We start from the raw sequence: 17,197 nt of genomic DNA on the forward strand, positions 1-17,197 counted from the left end.
AACTCCTGGCCTCAAGTGATCCTCTTGCTTTGGCCTCCAAAATCATTGAAATTAGAGGTGTGAACTACCATGCCCAGTCAGGAGCCTCCATTTTTAAATGTACGTCTTACTGTGTAGTGTTGTTTAATGGCCATAATAATTCTAAATTATATCTAGTAAGATTTCGCCATTTTTGTAAGTATATGTGGCTTATGGGAGCTAATATTTGTGCATGTAAAAGGCAGGCATAGACAGAGTACTTAGTTTAGAAATTAATGATTCATTTTTTTGCATTGAATCTTGGATCTTTCAGAGCTGAAATAAAAGCCTAAGAGGGACATGCCATAGGGTTGGGTTGTATAATGCTTTCACAGTGTACCTTGTTACACAACATTTTCTTGAGATTAAGGGGTTAATATCAACTAGCCCATTCTGTGAACAGCTTATCCTTTCACAGAAACATTATTATTATTTTTTTCAGTGGCAACACTCTGGAAGCTCTTTACTGCCTTACCAGTGCCCACTGGAGAAGCCTTGGCTTTGGCTCTAACATCCCCTTGACCAACTTAGCCAATGGCTTTACAGTTTCTGTCTGACTTGGTCAGACATCTGAGGCCTTTCTTACCTAAATGCCCAAGAAGTAGAAATGAAGAGGATAGAACCCAAATACCTGTGATTCTGAAAGCTCACAGTTCATCCCCTGCAGTAATAACCACATACTGCCACTGCTATCATTTTAAAAACTGTAGCTCTTGACTGGGTGAGGTGGTGCAAGCCTGTAATCACAGCACTTTCAGAGGCTGAGGCAGGCAGATGACTTGAGCCCAGGAGTTTGAGACCAATTTAGGCAACATAATGAAACCCTGTTTCTACAAAAATTACAAAAATTGGCTGAGTGTGGTTTCTCACCCTTGTAGTACCAGCTACTCGGGAGGCTGAGGCTGGAGAATCCCTTGAGTCTGGGAAGCAGAGGTTGCAATGAGCCCAGATTGCACCTCTGCACTCCAACCTGAGTGACAGAGTAAGACCCTTTCTCAAACAACAACAACAACAACAACAACAATAGCAGCAGCAGCAACAACAACAGCAACAACAAACCAAAAAACACTGTAGCTATTGCCAGTATCTCATTGGCCACTACAAGCCCAAAAGTCAAGTTCCCTCTTAGAGCACAAACTAATACTTGTTACCCCAAGGTCAAATGCTCTCTTACAGGACAAACTAACCCTGGATTCAAAAGCCAATAATATCAGGGAGCTGAATCCAAAACGAGCAGAGTCCAACCTGACAGGAACTTACAGCCTTAAGGACTCCGTGAGGAAGACAGGGGACCTCAAAAGGGGTCAACAGTGTCTTTCCTGCATCTCTCAAGGGGTCTTGTGAGTTGCCAACTATCTTCTTAAGGTCCCTTTTTATGGCTACCAGGACTATCAAAAGACAAAACTGCAACAAACTCAAATATCTTTATTGGTTTTTATCTGTAATTCTACAATTGGGCAATATTTTATTCTGTAAAATAGGATGAGAGTTCCGACGAGCTGAGGAGAAGAGGCTGGTTTTATAGGTAGAAATAAACTGAAGAAAGCAGAAACAGAAAACAAAAAGTGATTGATCATTTCAAAGTTACTTTTCTTGTAAAGGTTAAAGCAAAGGGGAGTTCCTTATCATGCTGGCTAAAACAGCTCTGCTGGGTATTTGGCTATTATCTCTCTCTCGACGTCTTGGAATGTCATGTAAAACTCTTAGTAGCTTGGTGGCATGAAACTTCAGCATAAGTAACTCCATTTTGGTTTGGTTTGTTGGGTGTTGTGTAGGAACTTAGTCCAAACCAATGAGATAAATTTTATTTAACAACACTTTACTTGTATTATATCATCTTGTTCATTCAACAGCCACTGAGGAGATAGAATAATTTATACAAGGTCATATAGTGATGAAGAAGACTTGCAACCAAGATTTTTCTGATTACAGAGCCTGTGCTTTTCATCAGTGCAACATTTTTTTCCAACTTTGTTTGCTCATAAAGTACATGTTATGCAGATTTCTAGGCCTCTTAGACATTCTGGGTTAGTGGTTCTGGCACAAAGTCCTGAAATCTTAATTTTTATCAAGATCCATAGTTTACTGGATAAATGAATATAGGAGATCTTGCTCTATACTATACTCTCTAATATTAGGTAATGAAAATAAGCTTTTCTCCATTCTTAAATTTATATTTCTTACCTAAAGAAGTGAAACCAAATCAGAACATGCCATCTTACATGTAATGAGAGGCAAAAGCTTTTATCTAACAGATAGTTACAACTCTCCATTCCTTCTACATATAAACATGATCAAATGTTCATCATCCTTATAAAATGGCTATCACCTTCCCTTTCTCCTGCCTTTCCCAACCAAGATTCTTGAAACAGACACCTGCCTTCATGGTCTGCAATTCCTTACTATTTTGAATTTCTCAACCCACTGTATTTTGGCTTCTGCTTTATGTCATCATAGAACTGCTCTTCACCAATAACTTCCTGTTTGTATTCATATCCACTCTTACCTAACCTGACTTTCCTAGAATAAGTCTTAATTTCATTAAACTTTATCTGAATATTGCTTAATTAGTTTATCAGGAATTGTCATGTCTTCCCAGAAACAAGTTGTCAATTACATCAAGTAAAAAGTTCTGTCTCAGGCCAGGTTTGGAGCAATTCTTTTCAGTGGCAGCTGATTTTGAAAAGCAAGGAATAACATGTGCAGTATAAAATAAGTGATGAGATGAAAGCTAAAATGAACATCTGGAAGAAAAGGAAGAGCATAGCCAGATGGGGTAAAGTCCAGAAAGAAGAGTGAACAGAGCTGGAGGTACAATGGTAAACTGTGTCTCACTAAAATTTTCCAGCTCCATGAAAAGGGCTGTGGCTTGATGTTTATAAATGTGTGGAAGGAAAGAGAAGACTGTAATAATCTACCTGTTGACACAATATACATTGGGAAGTTACAACTAAACAATTGATTTTAATATCACTTCATTTTACCCAGGTATTTCAGGAAAATTTTTAAAAAGATTAACACTTTTACAATGTAACCCAAAAAGTATCTGAGAAAGGTCTCAATCAATTCAGACATTTATTTTGCCAAGGATAAGGACAATGACTGGGAGAAAAAACATGAAATGAGAGAAACAGTCTGTGGCCTGTGCCTTTCTCCAAAGATGATTTTGAGGGCTTCGGTATTTAAAGGGGTAAAGCAGATTTTTGGGTAAAAATGGAAGGTGTGATCACATTACTGAATCTACCTGTTGCAAGAGAAAAGGAGCAGGTAGGGGAATAGTCAAGTTTTCATCTCATGTTCAGGCACTTTACCTAAGATAAAGTGAACATAGAATAGCTATCTGTGGAAAATTTTTAAACCTTTTGTCTGTAGATATCTGCTTAAGAATGAAAGGAAAGGCAACTTCTTCAATAACTCAGCTTTCAGATCATTTTTTTCCTTTTGGCATAGAAAATTGGAATTCCAAATTTTTATTTTCCTTTTACATTTTTTCTTCCTCTTCTTTTTAGAAATCTTTCAGAGGCAGTATTTTAGAAGAAAATGAGTCTCTGGTCTTGGGTTTTATCTGATCTCTTGTGGCTAGGACAGTTTATTCCCAGACAAATAGGTCCCACATTGTTAGGAAAGCTCATTTTTAGCAGGTTGGGAAGCCTCATGTCTTATGAAGAAAAAATAGGGACAGGAATAGAGAAAGACAACTATAAACAAACAAAAAAAAAGGAAGAACAATCTTGGAAAACTGATACAGACCATATTATTCAGAAGTTCATACATCAATAGGCAGGCATAAAAGTGGTTTATGTATAAAAATAGGTTGCTGTTATTTTCTTCTGAAGTTTAAATTGTCCAGCTTCAGTTCACAAGGCTTTAAGAAAAGTGTAGCTTAATTTTTAGTAATTTGAGATCAGGGAAAACATAGGAAAAAAATAAAAGAAAATAGAAAAAAAAAAACCAAACACATTATTTTGGAGCCTCAGAGCCAGGAAAAACTTTAGAATTTGGTCTGAATTCTAGATAATAATAAAAATCAAAAAAATTACTCAAGGCTAGAATCTAATAAGTCATACTATAGTTTGAATCATGATTTTTCTCTCTCCAATCCCTATTTTGAGACAAAATTACAGTAGAACCGATTTGTTGCAGTGTAAGTTTTAGTCTTATTATACTTGGCATGATTATTTGCATAAAGCGTAGCAAGAACACTTATTTGTCACATAGGCTCTTTTTAAATTGGCTTTGATGGAACTTTACAGAAATCTCAAATTAGATTTTTTAAAGCTTTGAGCTGAGCCACAGATTTACTTGTGCCCGAAAATACCTGTATGAGTTGGGTAAATTCCTCTTCTCTCAAGGTCCCAAGATATCTTGGGGTGCTTGGGCCTGTCAGAAAGTGACATTCTTTACTTACTACAGGCCAGGAACCCTATATAGGGACTGTGTAGACAAAGTATGAGGCCAGTTTTCCCAAGGGTCTTTTATTGCCTCTATAAATCAACTTTGATTCCTTAAAGCCATCTGTTTATATTTGAAAACATGCCATTGCAGTCAAAGCCTTGGCAAAATAATTAGTCTCCAATTGTGATCTGTTGCGGAAAACACAGATTCTTATTGCACTTATGCAAATAACTATATTGCCATAAGTTAAGAATAATCACAAATGGCTTCTGAATTCTAAAGAAATCAGATAGAGAGAAAGAAATATGATCCAGATTCTTCTCACAAGAGTATACTTTACCCAATTGCTAAAAGCTATAAATATCTCAAAAGTAAAAAGTTTTCTTGACTTTAGAAAACAAAAAAGAAAGGATCAGCAACATTTTAAGAAAAAAATTGGCCGGGCGCGGTGGCTCAAGCCTGTAATCCCAGCACTTTGGGAGGCCGAGACGGGTGGATCACGAGGTCAGGAGATCAAGACCATCCTGGCGAACACGGTGAAACCCCGTCTCTACTAAAAAATACAAAAAACTAGCCGGGCGAGATGGCGGGCGCCTGTAGTCCCAGCTACTTGGGAGGCTGAGGCAGGAGAATGGCGTGAACCCGGGAGGCGGAGCTTGCAGTGAGCTGAGATCCGGCCACTGCACTTGAGCCTGGGCGGCAGAGCGAGACTCCGTCTCAAAAAAAAAAAAAAAAAAAAAAAAGAAAAAAATTATAAAAATAGTCTCTTGGTCTTTTGTTAATTTAGTCCATGCTGTTCTTTTTTCCCCAATATTGGGCCAGCACTTGTTATGAATATATTAACTTTCTATGAGAGTCCTGGAAATTGTTTTTGTTTTTTCCTTTTCTATTTTAGTGGCACAATTTTCAAAGTACCAGAGATCTGCATTTAAGAGTACCTATCAGAATCCCATGGCTGATTATAAACTGCTTTTTGAAATGGATTGAAATAAGACAACAATTGTCTGTGAATGACAAAAGTTTTAGGACAGCCACAGTTAAAGACACAATTGACAAGGAAATCTGGTCATCTCTGTGGCATACAACAATTTAACATAACAATTATAATTATTACTGATAATATATACTGAGACATATCAGAATTATACAAATTTTATATAATTTTGTAACACATACTAATAAAGTATTTAAATGAATATAACTCAAAGAAAGCTAAATGTTATTTTATATTTGGCAATGCTTCTTACATGATTTTAATATATTGCACAGTCAAATATGTCTCTTTTGGATGTTGGAGGACCTAATATCTAAAAGGGTTAATCAGGTAAAAAAAACCTTATTTTGAATTTGATTTTGCAAAGTTTGTCAAATGTCAAAGGTTTAAAACACTCAATATTAAAAAATAGAATCCACATCACTATAATGATATTTCAAGTTATCATTTAGTTAGCCAAAATGAAACCTCAAAGATTTAACAATGGCAAAAACCTTTATTCTTCAGAGAGGAGACTTAATTTCCCCAATAATAAGCCCTAATTAAGACAGCATGAGGCCAATTAAATCTGCCTCTCAAATCTGATAAACAAATCTATAAAATTGTGAGCATCTTGATCATAGGATTTAATTTTTTTTTTTTTAAATGAAGTCTTGCTCTTGTCCCCCAGGCTGTAGTGCAGTGGTGTAATCTCGGCTCACTGCAACCTCCGCCTCCCGGGTTCAAGCAATTCTTCTCCCTCAGCCTCCCGAGTAGTTGGGATTACAGGTGCCTGCCACCACGCCCAGCTAATTTTTTTATTTTTAGTAGAGACGGGGTTTCACCATGTTGGCCAGGCTGGTCTCAAACTCCTGACCTCAGGTGATCCATCTGCCTTGGCCTCCCAAAGTGCTGGGATTACAGGGGTGAGCCACTGTGCCCGGCCCCAGGATTTAATTTTAATAAACCTTTAATTTTTTAATTTTTAATTTTAGGTTTGTTTTTTTTTTTAAATTTTATTTTGAGATAGAGTCTCTGTTGCCCAGGTTGGAGTACAGTGGCATGATCATGGCTCACTGCAGCCTTGTCCTCCCAGGCTAAAGTGATCCTCCTGCCTCAGCCTCCTGAGTAGCTGGGACTACAGGCATGTGCCACCACACCCAGATAAATTTTTTGGTATTCTTTTTGTAGAGATGGGGTTTTGTCATATTGCCCAGGCTGGTCTTGAACTCCTGGGCTCAAGTGATCCTCCCACCTTGGCTACCTTCCCAAAGTGCTGGGATTACAGATGTGAGCCACTGTGCCCAGCTATAAACCATTTTATAACCTTTTATAATTTTAAAAATGGGTTGATATTCCAAGAAACCCTTTTTAACCTGACACAGGAGCCCAGATACTGGTCTTGCATCAGTGTGCCTTTGAAATTAATACTTAATTTATAGATAGACTCTGAACTAATTTATCTCTCAAATTTGGCCCTTACAATCTCCTGTGTCCATCTCTTCCCTGATAGTCCCTGGGCCTAGAGGGGCTGAATAGTTTTAATTTCTGTCCCCGTGTCTCATGAACACAGTTTATTTTGACTGTCAACTTCTCCTGGGTCAGAAGATGAGGCTTTAACTACTGTCAATGTTTAAGATTCAGCAGAACTTGTCTTTCTTAGATCCAAGAATCAAAGCCCTGTAACTTATCACCACAAGGACTTTAAAAGTTACATATATGTAATTAACCTTACTTTAAAAATTTTTAATTTCAATTTTCATAAACAAAGCAAAACATAATCACAGTTACACAGGAATTATTTTGATAAAACATAAAATCTGTTTGTTAGGTCAGTTACCAAAAGGCAAAAAAGTCCTTCTGAAATACGATTGATTTTCCCTATGAGGAGTCCATTTAGATAACTTGGAAGTCAAAACTAATGAAAATAATATTTGAATCAGTTAGACATAGGAAGAATGTATTCTGGGTCATAAGTGAAATTTTTTAGCTTTATAGAAAAGTTGAAAACTAAAGCACAGAATGTTATATTGGAAGAAAACATTTTCTTTAGACTTTTAATATAAAACATTTTTAGCATCAGGCAACAACAGCAGTTAGAACCTGAGGAAAAAAGTTACAACAGCTGATGAAGTTGAAAGAAAGAGGTATTACTTCAGGCCTTCTCAAAGGGGACAGAAAGCTGAAAACAGTGAGACACAATAAAAGTTGAACTTTTGGGTTAAAAACAAAATTAAGGCCAGGCACAGTTGCTCATGCCTGCAATCCCAGCACTTTGGGAGGCTAAGTTGGCTGGATCACTTGAGTCCGGGAGTTCAAGACTAGCCTGGGCAACATGGCAAATGCCCTCTCTACTAAAAATACAAAAAATTAGCTGAGTGTGGTGGCACATACCTGTAGTCCCAGCTACTCAGGAGGCTGAGGTGAGAGAATCACATAAGCCCGGGGGGTCAAGGCTGTTGTGAGCTGAGATCGTGCCACTGAACTACAGCCTGGGTGACTGAGTGAAACCCTGCCTCAAAAAAGAAAAACAAGTACAAAATTAAAATCTCTTCTAATTTTATTAAGAGTAAATTAATACCTTAAGAAAATTTTATTGTTCTAACCAATTCTTAGTGTATTTTAAATATCCAAGTTCAATCTCTAGTACTATTGCAAATAATTCATATAAATTTATTTACATAAATTTATATAAACATTATAAATAATTTCCTTTTAATTATAGGCAACTTGATCCAGTTTTTAAAATCACAAGTTCTCTTTTTAAAACTTTATTACAACTTACACAAACCATTTACAACGTGCTTGGACTTGCCTGTTTTATCCTAAACATCCCTCTTTTCTAAATAACCAGTCATTTTATTTTAGGGCAAAAATTTACAATATTCTTTTTCATATAAAATTATTTTCGTTTTAACTTTTCTTATGAAAAAGTCTCTTTATATTTATAACTTTCTTTACATCACTCTTATTTACTAGTTTCTTTTGCCCATTTTCATAAATAAGCTTTAAATAACTTTTGAATTAGACAAAAAGAATTTTCCTTTAAATAAGGACACTTTTTTTGAAAAAACATATTTTCCTATAATGTAATTTAAAAAATTTAAAATAATGCAGATATTTAATGACTGTCAGTTATTTAATTCAATATGACTTTAGATTCCAATTTTTATGGCAAGTTTATTTACAAGAATTTATTCCATTACATTTATCTAATTAATTAAAAAATAGTTTACCTAGATTACTTATGAAAATTGTGATAGTCATCATTTGAAGTTATTTCCCTATTAACCATTTTAATAGCTGGTGAATATCAGGTTTTTTCTTAAATAAGAACTTTAAGATTAAGTGAATTTTTTTTTGTCAGTAACTCAGGATTTAGCTGTTTCTATTAAATCAACAATATTAAATTTCTTATTTATAAAAAATACACAAAGATAATTTTCTCTTGAGCTGCAAGCTTTATAACCCTCATGCTAAATTCTGACACCTATAATGTCTAGCAGAGATAAATATTAGACTTCTTGACCAATAAATCTGAACAATAACATATGTGGACTATTCTGAAGCCATTTCTAATTTTATTTTACCAATAATTTCAAACCAGCTTATTTATTTGTTTATTGAGACAGAGTCTCCCTCTCCCACCCAGTCTGGAGTGCAGTGGCACGATCTTGGTTCACTGCAACTTCCACCTCCTGGGTTCAAGTGATTCTCCTGCCTCAGCCTCCTGAGTAGCTGGAACTACAGGCACATGCCACCAGGCCTGGCTAGTTTTTGTATTTTTAGTAGAGACAGGGTTTCACCATGTTGGCCAGGCTGGTCTCAAACTCCTGATCTGAGGTGACCTGCCCACTTCAGCCTCCCAAAGTGCTGGTATTGCAGGCATTAGCCACCACTCCTGGCCCAAACCAGCTTATTTATTAAGAATTTACTTAAGTCACATGAACTTGAAAAAGGATTTGGGCTCAAAGTTTCTATTTTTCTGATACAGAGTTTATTTAAGTTTTTTCTATGCCAATTAATCAGAACTCTTTTATATATTTTTGGTAGTGAAACATTATATATATATGTGACACATAAATTCATATACACCTTAGACATGCAGATAGAAGTAATCTTACAGACTTATAAGACTTCCTTTTTTCCTATTTTAGATTTCCAATTTCTTGATAACCTCTTTCATTACCCTAGGCAATTGTCATCTAGATAGCCCTAAGTTTGTATACTAAATGAATAAGTCCTTTGTGAACATCACAGCAAAATTTACATCTCAAGATACAGAGACAGAGAGAAAGAGATAGAGAGAAAGATTCTGGTGTGCCAGTGGAGATTAAAAATGGATGCCAAGTCAATCATAGAATTATAGAACTCTACTATAGGATTGCATAAGGAGACCAAGTGTATTTAGATGGGTAGTTTTAAATTTTGCCTTTAGCCTCTATCCTTTAGATGCATCTCTGAGCTCTCAGCAGAGCTAACACTGAGTCCTGATTATCCAAAAGGATAGCGATAACATGGAATTAGGTCACATAATGATTTTATAGTGAACTTTGTTACAAAGACTTTTTTAACTGTCTAAACCCCACCCTTAAACACTCAACAGTAGCTCCTGTTGTAATAATTATTTCATTCAAAAAAGAAATCAGGGCCTGGTGTGGTGGCTCACATCTGTGATCCCAGTACTTTGGGAGGCCAAGGCAGGTGGATCACCTGAGTTCAGGAGTCTCGAGATCAACCTGACTAACATGGTGAAACCCCATCTCTACTAAAAATACAAAAATTAGCCAGGTGTGGTGGTGCACGCCTGTAATTCCAGCTACTTGGGAGTCTGAAGCAGGAGAATCACTTGAACCTGGGAGGCAGAAGTTGCAGTGAGCTGAGATCACTCCATTGCACTCCAGCCTGGGTGATAAAGCGAAGCTCCGTTGCAAAAAAATAATAATAATAAAAAAATAAAATAATAAAATAAAAATAAAAAAGAAATCAGGTAACAATACAAAAGCAAGAAGTTTAAGATCTGAGAGCAACTTGTCTGTTTATACTCTTGGAGTTCTATAAGGAAAAACAGAGGTTTCTTTTCAAAAAGGAATCTGTTACCATCTCTTGTTTTTTTTAAGGAATCCTAGGCTGTTAGAAACTTTAGGTCCCTCATGTAGCAGAGAATGGCAAAAGGAAAGAGACAGGCATAAGTAAATGGAGAAAACAATTCAATTGACTTAAGAAGAAAAAAAAACTTTATCAGGAAAAAAAAGATTCTATTTATAAATATATGCATTTATAAATATATAACTATATATTTATACATTTATATATGTATATGCATATAAGTATATATGTATACATTTATAAATATATGTATACATATGTAAATGTATATGTGTATACAAATATAGATATAAATATATGTATATGTATATATACAAATATGCATTTATAAATTTATAATTATAAATATATAATTTATATAAATATATTTATAATTATAAATTTACAAATGCATATGTGTAACATACATATGCATTTATAAATTTATAATTATAAATATATAATTATATAAATTATATACATTTAATTTATATATTATATAATTTTATATATACATGTATATATACATATACAATTTATATATACATATACAATTTATATATATAAATTATATAATTATATAAATTATATATAAAATTATATAATATATAAAATATAAATATATAAATTATATAATTATAATTATAAATATATATTTATAAATGCATATGTGTATATATACATATATTTGTAAATACATGTATACATGTATATATGTGTCACATATGTGTGTATATATGTGTATACATCTTGGATATCAACTTTTAATTAAGCTTTTAACCATTAAGCTTTTTCTCTTTTTCTTTTTTTAAAATTTCAATAGTTTTGGGGATATGGGTGGTTTTTGGTTACATGGATAAGTTCTTTAGTGGCGATTTTTGAGATTTTGGTGCACCCATCACCTGAGCAGTGTACACTGTACTTAATGTATAGTCTTTTATTCCTCACCCCCCTCGCACCCTTTCTCCTGAGTCTCCAAAGTCCACTGTGTCATTCTTATGCCTTTGAATCCTCATAGTTTAGCTTCCACTTGTGAGAACATATGATGTTTGATTTTCCTTTCCTGAATGACTTCATTTAGAATAATGGCCTCCAACTCCATCCAGGTTGCTGTGAATGCCATTATTTCATTCTTTTTTATGGCTGAGTAGTATTCCATGGTGTATGGGGGTGTGCGTGTGTGTGTGTGTGTGTGTATATATATATCTCCACATTCTTTACAGACTCATTGCTTGATCGGCATTTGAATTGGTTTCATATTTTTGCCATTGTGAATTGTGCTGCTATAAACACGCGTGTGCAAGTGTCTTTTTTATATAGTGACTTCTTTTCCTCTGGGTAGATACTCAATAGTGGAATTGCTGAAATAAATAATAGATCTACTTTTAGTTCTTTAAGGAATCTCCATACTGTTTTCCATAGTGGTTGTACTAGTTTCCATTCTGACCAGCAGTGTGAAAATGTTCCCTTTTCACCACATCCATGACAACATCTATTATTTTTTTGATTATGGGCATTCTTGCAGGAGTAAGATGGTATTGCATTGTGGTTTTGATTTGCATATCCCTGATAGTGATGTTGAGCATTTTTCCACATGCTTGTTGGCTATTTGTATATCTTCTTTGGGAATTGTCTAGAATCCCAGCACTTTGAGAGGCTGAAGTGTGTGGATTGCTTGAGCCTAGGAGTTTGAGTCAGACTAGGCAGCATAGTGAAACCATATCTCTACAATTGAGGCCTTGTTCCCCATAATTTGGAACTTTCCTTCAGATTTGACCAAGTCAGGTATAGTTAATCCAACCCAATGGGAAAAAGATCAAAACAACAAAAACAAGAACAAAAACAGGAACAAAAAAATAAAATAGTTAAGCAAAACAATTGCACAATTTATACAATTGTTGAGCTTTCTAATGGTAAGAAGAAATTAAGACAAGCTGTTTGTTAATCGTAAATTTTAGTCATTAAGTTGCATTCCCAAGACAAACTCCAATTAAGCTACTTACCTAGGAATGGGTACCATCCTGGAAGCAAGAAAAAACTAAAACTTGTCTTCCCTGTTAGAAGTGAGCTGAAACTCCAAAGAAGAGTTGCCTGCTTTCACTCTTCATGGAAGCAAGAGAACTCACTTGCCTTGTTGGAAGTGAGTAAAACTCCAGAAAAGGAATTGTATGGCAAAATGAATCTTAGACCTCAACCAAATTTTGGGAGATCAGGGATTCTCTGGAGGAGATGCTCCTGGACTTCAGCAAATTGTCCTATTGATTTGAACAGTAAAGATAGCTCAGGCTGGTACCAAGTACTGATATGAGATTTGTCCAAAGTCAGGGTAACTCTACTCATAGTCCCTTTGTGGTCACGAGTTTGTAAACTAAGAAGTATCTAAGCCAAGTCTCAGTGAATTTTAGAAGTTTATTTTGCCAAGATTAATTAAGAACAATGCCCAGGAAAAAGAACATGGAATGACAGGACGGTCTGTGTTCCATGCCTTTCTCCAAAGATGATTGTGAAGGCTTAAGCGTTTAAAGGGGAAAAGCAGACTGACGGGGACAATTCATATTGTACAGTGAAAAATGCATAGTTTTTTTTTTCCCATTAAAAATGGGAAAAGAGGCATGGAAAAAGCAAATGACTTACTTAAGTTTATCCAAAAAATCTGTGGTGGTGCTGAGTCTTCCCATACCTACGGAATTGTTTCTCAAAGAACCTACTGGTCTCTGCTATCTTGACAAGACCTCACTGTAGTTTTGTGAAATTTATAATGTGTTTCATTTATTTAGAACTGTGGCCTTAATAGCTGTACATTGGTAAAGTTATGGTACTCCTATGCAGAAAAACAGAAAACTTCCCAGAGCAGAATACCATCTATTCCTGTAAGAAGATTTTCCTTTGAAAGTTGGACAGTGGTAAACAGCTGAACAGGGACATCCCCCCAACCCTCATGAAAACAGCCTGACTTTGAACAAGAGAAGGAAATCACCAATGATGAGGCATTGGCATGACCAAGGCTTATCTCACAAATAATTTGGGAACTATTGACAAGTTCTGTCTGAAGCATTTATGGAGGTTCTTCAGGCTAGTGCAGACATCTTCATGATTAGGCAAATAGTTTGGTGTTTACTTTTATTCTGCCTATCTGGTGACTGATAAAGTAGTTGTGATCATAAAGCATAATGATGATGAACAGTATGCCTGGGAGTCTTCTGCCGGGGATTCCTTTAATGTATATGCTGACCATGTTGAGCTCATTGGTAGTGGTACCAAAGTAATCCTCTGCCTTAAAGAAGACCAGACAGAGTACTTATAAGAGAGGTGGGTCAAATAAATAGTAAAGAAGCACTTGAAGTTCATAGGCTGTTCTATTACCTTTTATTTGGAAAAGGAGTAAGAGAAGTAAATCACTGATGATGAGGCTGAGGAAGAGAAAGGTGAGAAAGAAAAAGAAAAAGATGATGAAGAAAATCCCAAGATTGAAGATGTGGCTTCAGACGAAGAGGATGATAGTGGTATGGATAAGAAAAAGAAAACCAAGGCTGGATGCAGTGGCTCATGTCTGTAACCCCAGCACTTTGGGAGGTCAAGGTAGGTGGATCACTTGAGGTCAGGAGTTCAGGACCAGCCTGACCAACATGGTGAAACCCCATCTCTACTAAAAATATGAAAATTAGCTGGACATGGTGGCCAACACCTGTCATCCTAGCTACTCGGGTGGCTGAGGCAGGAGAATCACTTGAACCTGGGAGGTGGAGGTTGTAGTGAGCCAAGATCATGCCACTGTACTCCCACCTGGGCAACAGAGTGAGATTTAAAAAAAAAAAAAAAAAAAAAAGCTGCAAAAAGTTAGCTAGGTTGAAAAATTTCTAATTAACATATGACAATTAAAATAATTCCTTAGGTGATGAAAGTAAGATGTGTTTTTGGTAAAGGGAAAAAAAGGTAATTTTTGTCCCAAAGTGGAATGACTGGCTGTTCCAAAACCAGAAAGAAAGAAGACTGTAGAAGGCTTGTGGAAGATTAATCTTATAAAACAAATTTTCCGTGTGATCACATTGGCTAAAGTTAGAAGAGAAGTTTTCTAAGTTTTTCTAAAATTGAACATTAATTTCAAAGGTATACATTGATAGAAAACTAGAATTTGGTTCTCTCTGTTAAAACAAGATTTTTCTTGGAGTGTTGAGCTGCTGTTAATGGCAAATAATGAAAGGTTTTTCTTTACCTTTCAGATAATTGGTCTAGGGAAAAAGAATGTGTTTTATCATTGTAGTTCCCTGTGTTTTATGTTGCCTTTATTAAGCCTTTGATTACTAAGACAATTGAGTCCTCTCTATTAAAGAGCTCACGTTTTTCTACAAGTAGGCATTTTTAAAAAGAAATGTGTAACTCTGTGTTTGCCTTTTTCTTTTCTTTTTGAGACAGAGTCTTGCTCTGTCACCCAGGCTGGATTGCAGTAGCATGATCATGGCTCACTAGCAGCCTCAACCTCCTGGTCTCAGGTGATCTTCTCACCTCAGCCTCCCAACTAGCTAAGACTACAGGTGTGTGCCACCATGCCTGGCAAATTTTTAATTTTTTTGTAGAGATGAGATTTTGCCATGTTGCCCTGGGGTTTTTTGTTGCGGTGGTGGTGGTTTGTTTTTAGTGGTAAGGTCTTGCTCTATTGCCCAGGCTAGAACACAGTGGTATGATCATAGTTAAGTGTAGCCTTGAACTCCTAGGCACAAGCAATTCTTCTGCCTCCCAAGTATTTAGGACTATAGGGGTATGCCACTATGCATGGCTAATTTTTCTTTTTTTTTTTTCTTTTTTTTTTTAGAGACAGCATGTTGCCATATTGCTTAGGCTGGTCTTGAACTGGCCTCAAAGGATTCTCCCACCTCAGCCTGCCAAGGCGCTGGGATTATAGAGTGTTACAGAGTGTTTGCCTTTTAAAGTCTTTTCATTATCACTCTGGTTAAATGAGTGCCTATTATCTCACAGTGACCTGTAATTCTATTTTTTTTTTTTTTTTTTTTTGAGATGGAGTTTTGCTCTTGTCACCCAGGCTGGAGTATTATAGCACAATCTCAGCTCACTGCAACCTCTGACTCCTGGGTTCAAGCGATTCTTCTGCCTCAGTCTCTCGAGTAGCTGGGATTACAGATGCGCACCACTCCACCCGGCTAATTTTTCTATTTTTAGTAGAGACGGGGTTTCACCATGTTGGCCAGGCTGGTCTCAAACTCCCGACCTCAAGCGATCTGCCCTCCTCAGCCTCCCAAAGTGTTGGGATTACAGGTGTGAGCCACCATGCCCGGCCAATACTGGTTCTTTTAAAAGCACATATAAATTCACAGTATTTTAAGTGAAACGTCTAGATTGGGAGTTTATCCTCTGACACATTATTCAATAATTAAGTTTGTCTTCTCTTTCTTCTCAGCCGGAGTCTTCTCAAGCTGACATTTACATTGCGGAATATTCAGTTATCTTTTTTCTCTGATTACTTCTTCCTTTCAGCTTCCAGTTTTTGTTGTTTTGCTTCCAACCTTTTTCTTTGTTATATTTTCACTCCAGCAAGTGCTAGGCACATAATTAATGTTTTCGCTGCCAAGATGTACAGCAGCAGGTGCACGTGTTCGAGAACCTTCCAGTTCATGGTAGACCAACTGTGAATTCACTCCTGATCAACACAAACCCCCACCAGACAAGTACATGAGAGGCGGCTGGAAAGTCAAGTCCAAGGAGCTGGAAGGTCTGATTGCTCCCGACAGCGGAGCCTCCTGTGCCTGGCTGCACACAAACCATCCAAAATTGACATTTAAGAGGATATAAATCCAATGGTAAATGTGGACAGATAGTTTTCCTTCCTGAGTCATTAAAACTCCCATTGTTAAAAGCTTTGCACTCCATGACTTATAATGAAAGAGGTAAAATGATCCAAATTGTGAAAAAATACTGGTGTTGTGACTGTTCTAAAACTGTTAACATGGTTTATGACCAGTATTTGGCTTGTTAAACCTATAATTCCGAGAAGACACTTGATACAGATTGGCTCTGTGTCCCCACCCAAAGCTCATGTTGAATTGTAATTTCCAATATTGGGGGAGGGACTGGTGGGAGGTGATTGGATCATGGGGGTGGATTTCTACTTTACTGTTTTTGTGTTAGTGAGTGAGTTCTCACAAGATCTGGTGGTTTAAAGGTATGTAGCACTTCCTCCTTCACTCTCTCTGTCCTGCCACCATGTGAAGATGTGTTTGCTTCTCCTTCAGCCTTACACCATGATTGTAAGTTTCCTGAGGCCTCCCCAGCCATGCTCCTGTACAGCCTGTGGAATTGTGACTCCATTAAACCTATTTTCTTCATAAATTACCCAGTCTCACGTAGTTCTTTATAGCAGTGTGAGAATGAACTAATACAACAGCCAATACATCAGGTACATTTCTGCTACCTGATGAGCCATTTGAACATTTCATAGAGGGATTTCATTCAATTGCCATTTTCAGTGCATGTTTTCTGGTTGTGTAGAAGCTTTCCCATGAAGGAAAGCTGATGCCATTATAGTAACTGAAAGGTTATTAGAATGTGTATTTCTCTCATGGGGCATTCCTGGAAAAATCTCCAGTGATAAAGGTACTTACTTTACTGGACAAGTTGTAAAACAGTTAAATAAGATACTAGAAATACAATGGCATTAGACAAAGCCAACTAAGTTAATTAGATTGCCTTGGTTAAAGGTATTGAATATTG

General features: G+C 36.4%; 2 pseudogenes; one reads left to right on the top strand and one right to left on the bottom strand.

Annotated features, from left to right (window-relative positions):
• Positions 1–13,286: 13,286 nt before the first annotated feature.
• LOC110743016 lies at positions 13,287–14,081 on the top strand (annotated as a pseudogene).
• Positions 14,082–15,926: 1,845 nt separating this feature from the next.
• On the bottom strand, positions 15,927–16,103 carry LOC116275219 (annotated as a pseudogene).
• Positions 16,104–17,197: the final 1,094 nt, after the last annotated feature.

Source organism: Papio anubis, chromosome 6, assembly GCF_008728515.1.
Source record: "Papio anubis isolate 15944 chromosome 6, Panubis1.0, whole genome shotgun sequence".
NCBI lineage: Eukaryota > Metazoa > Chordata > Mammalia > Primates > Cercopithecidae > Papio > Papio anubis.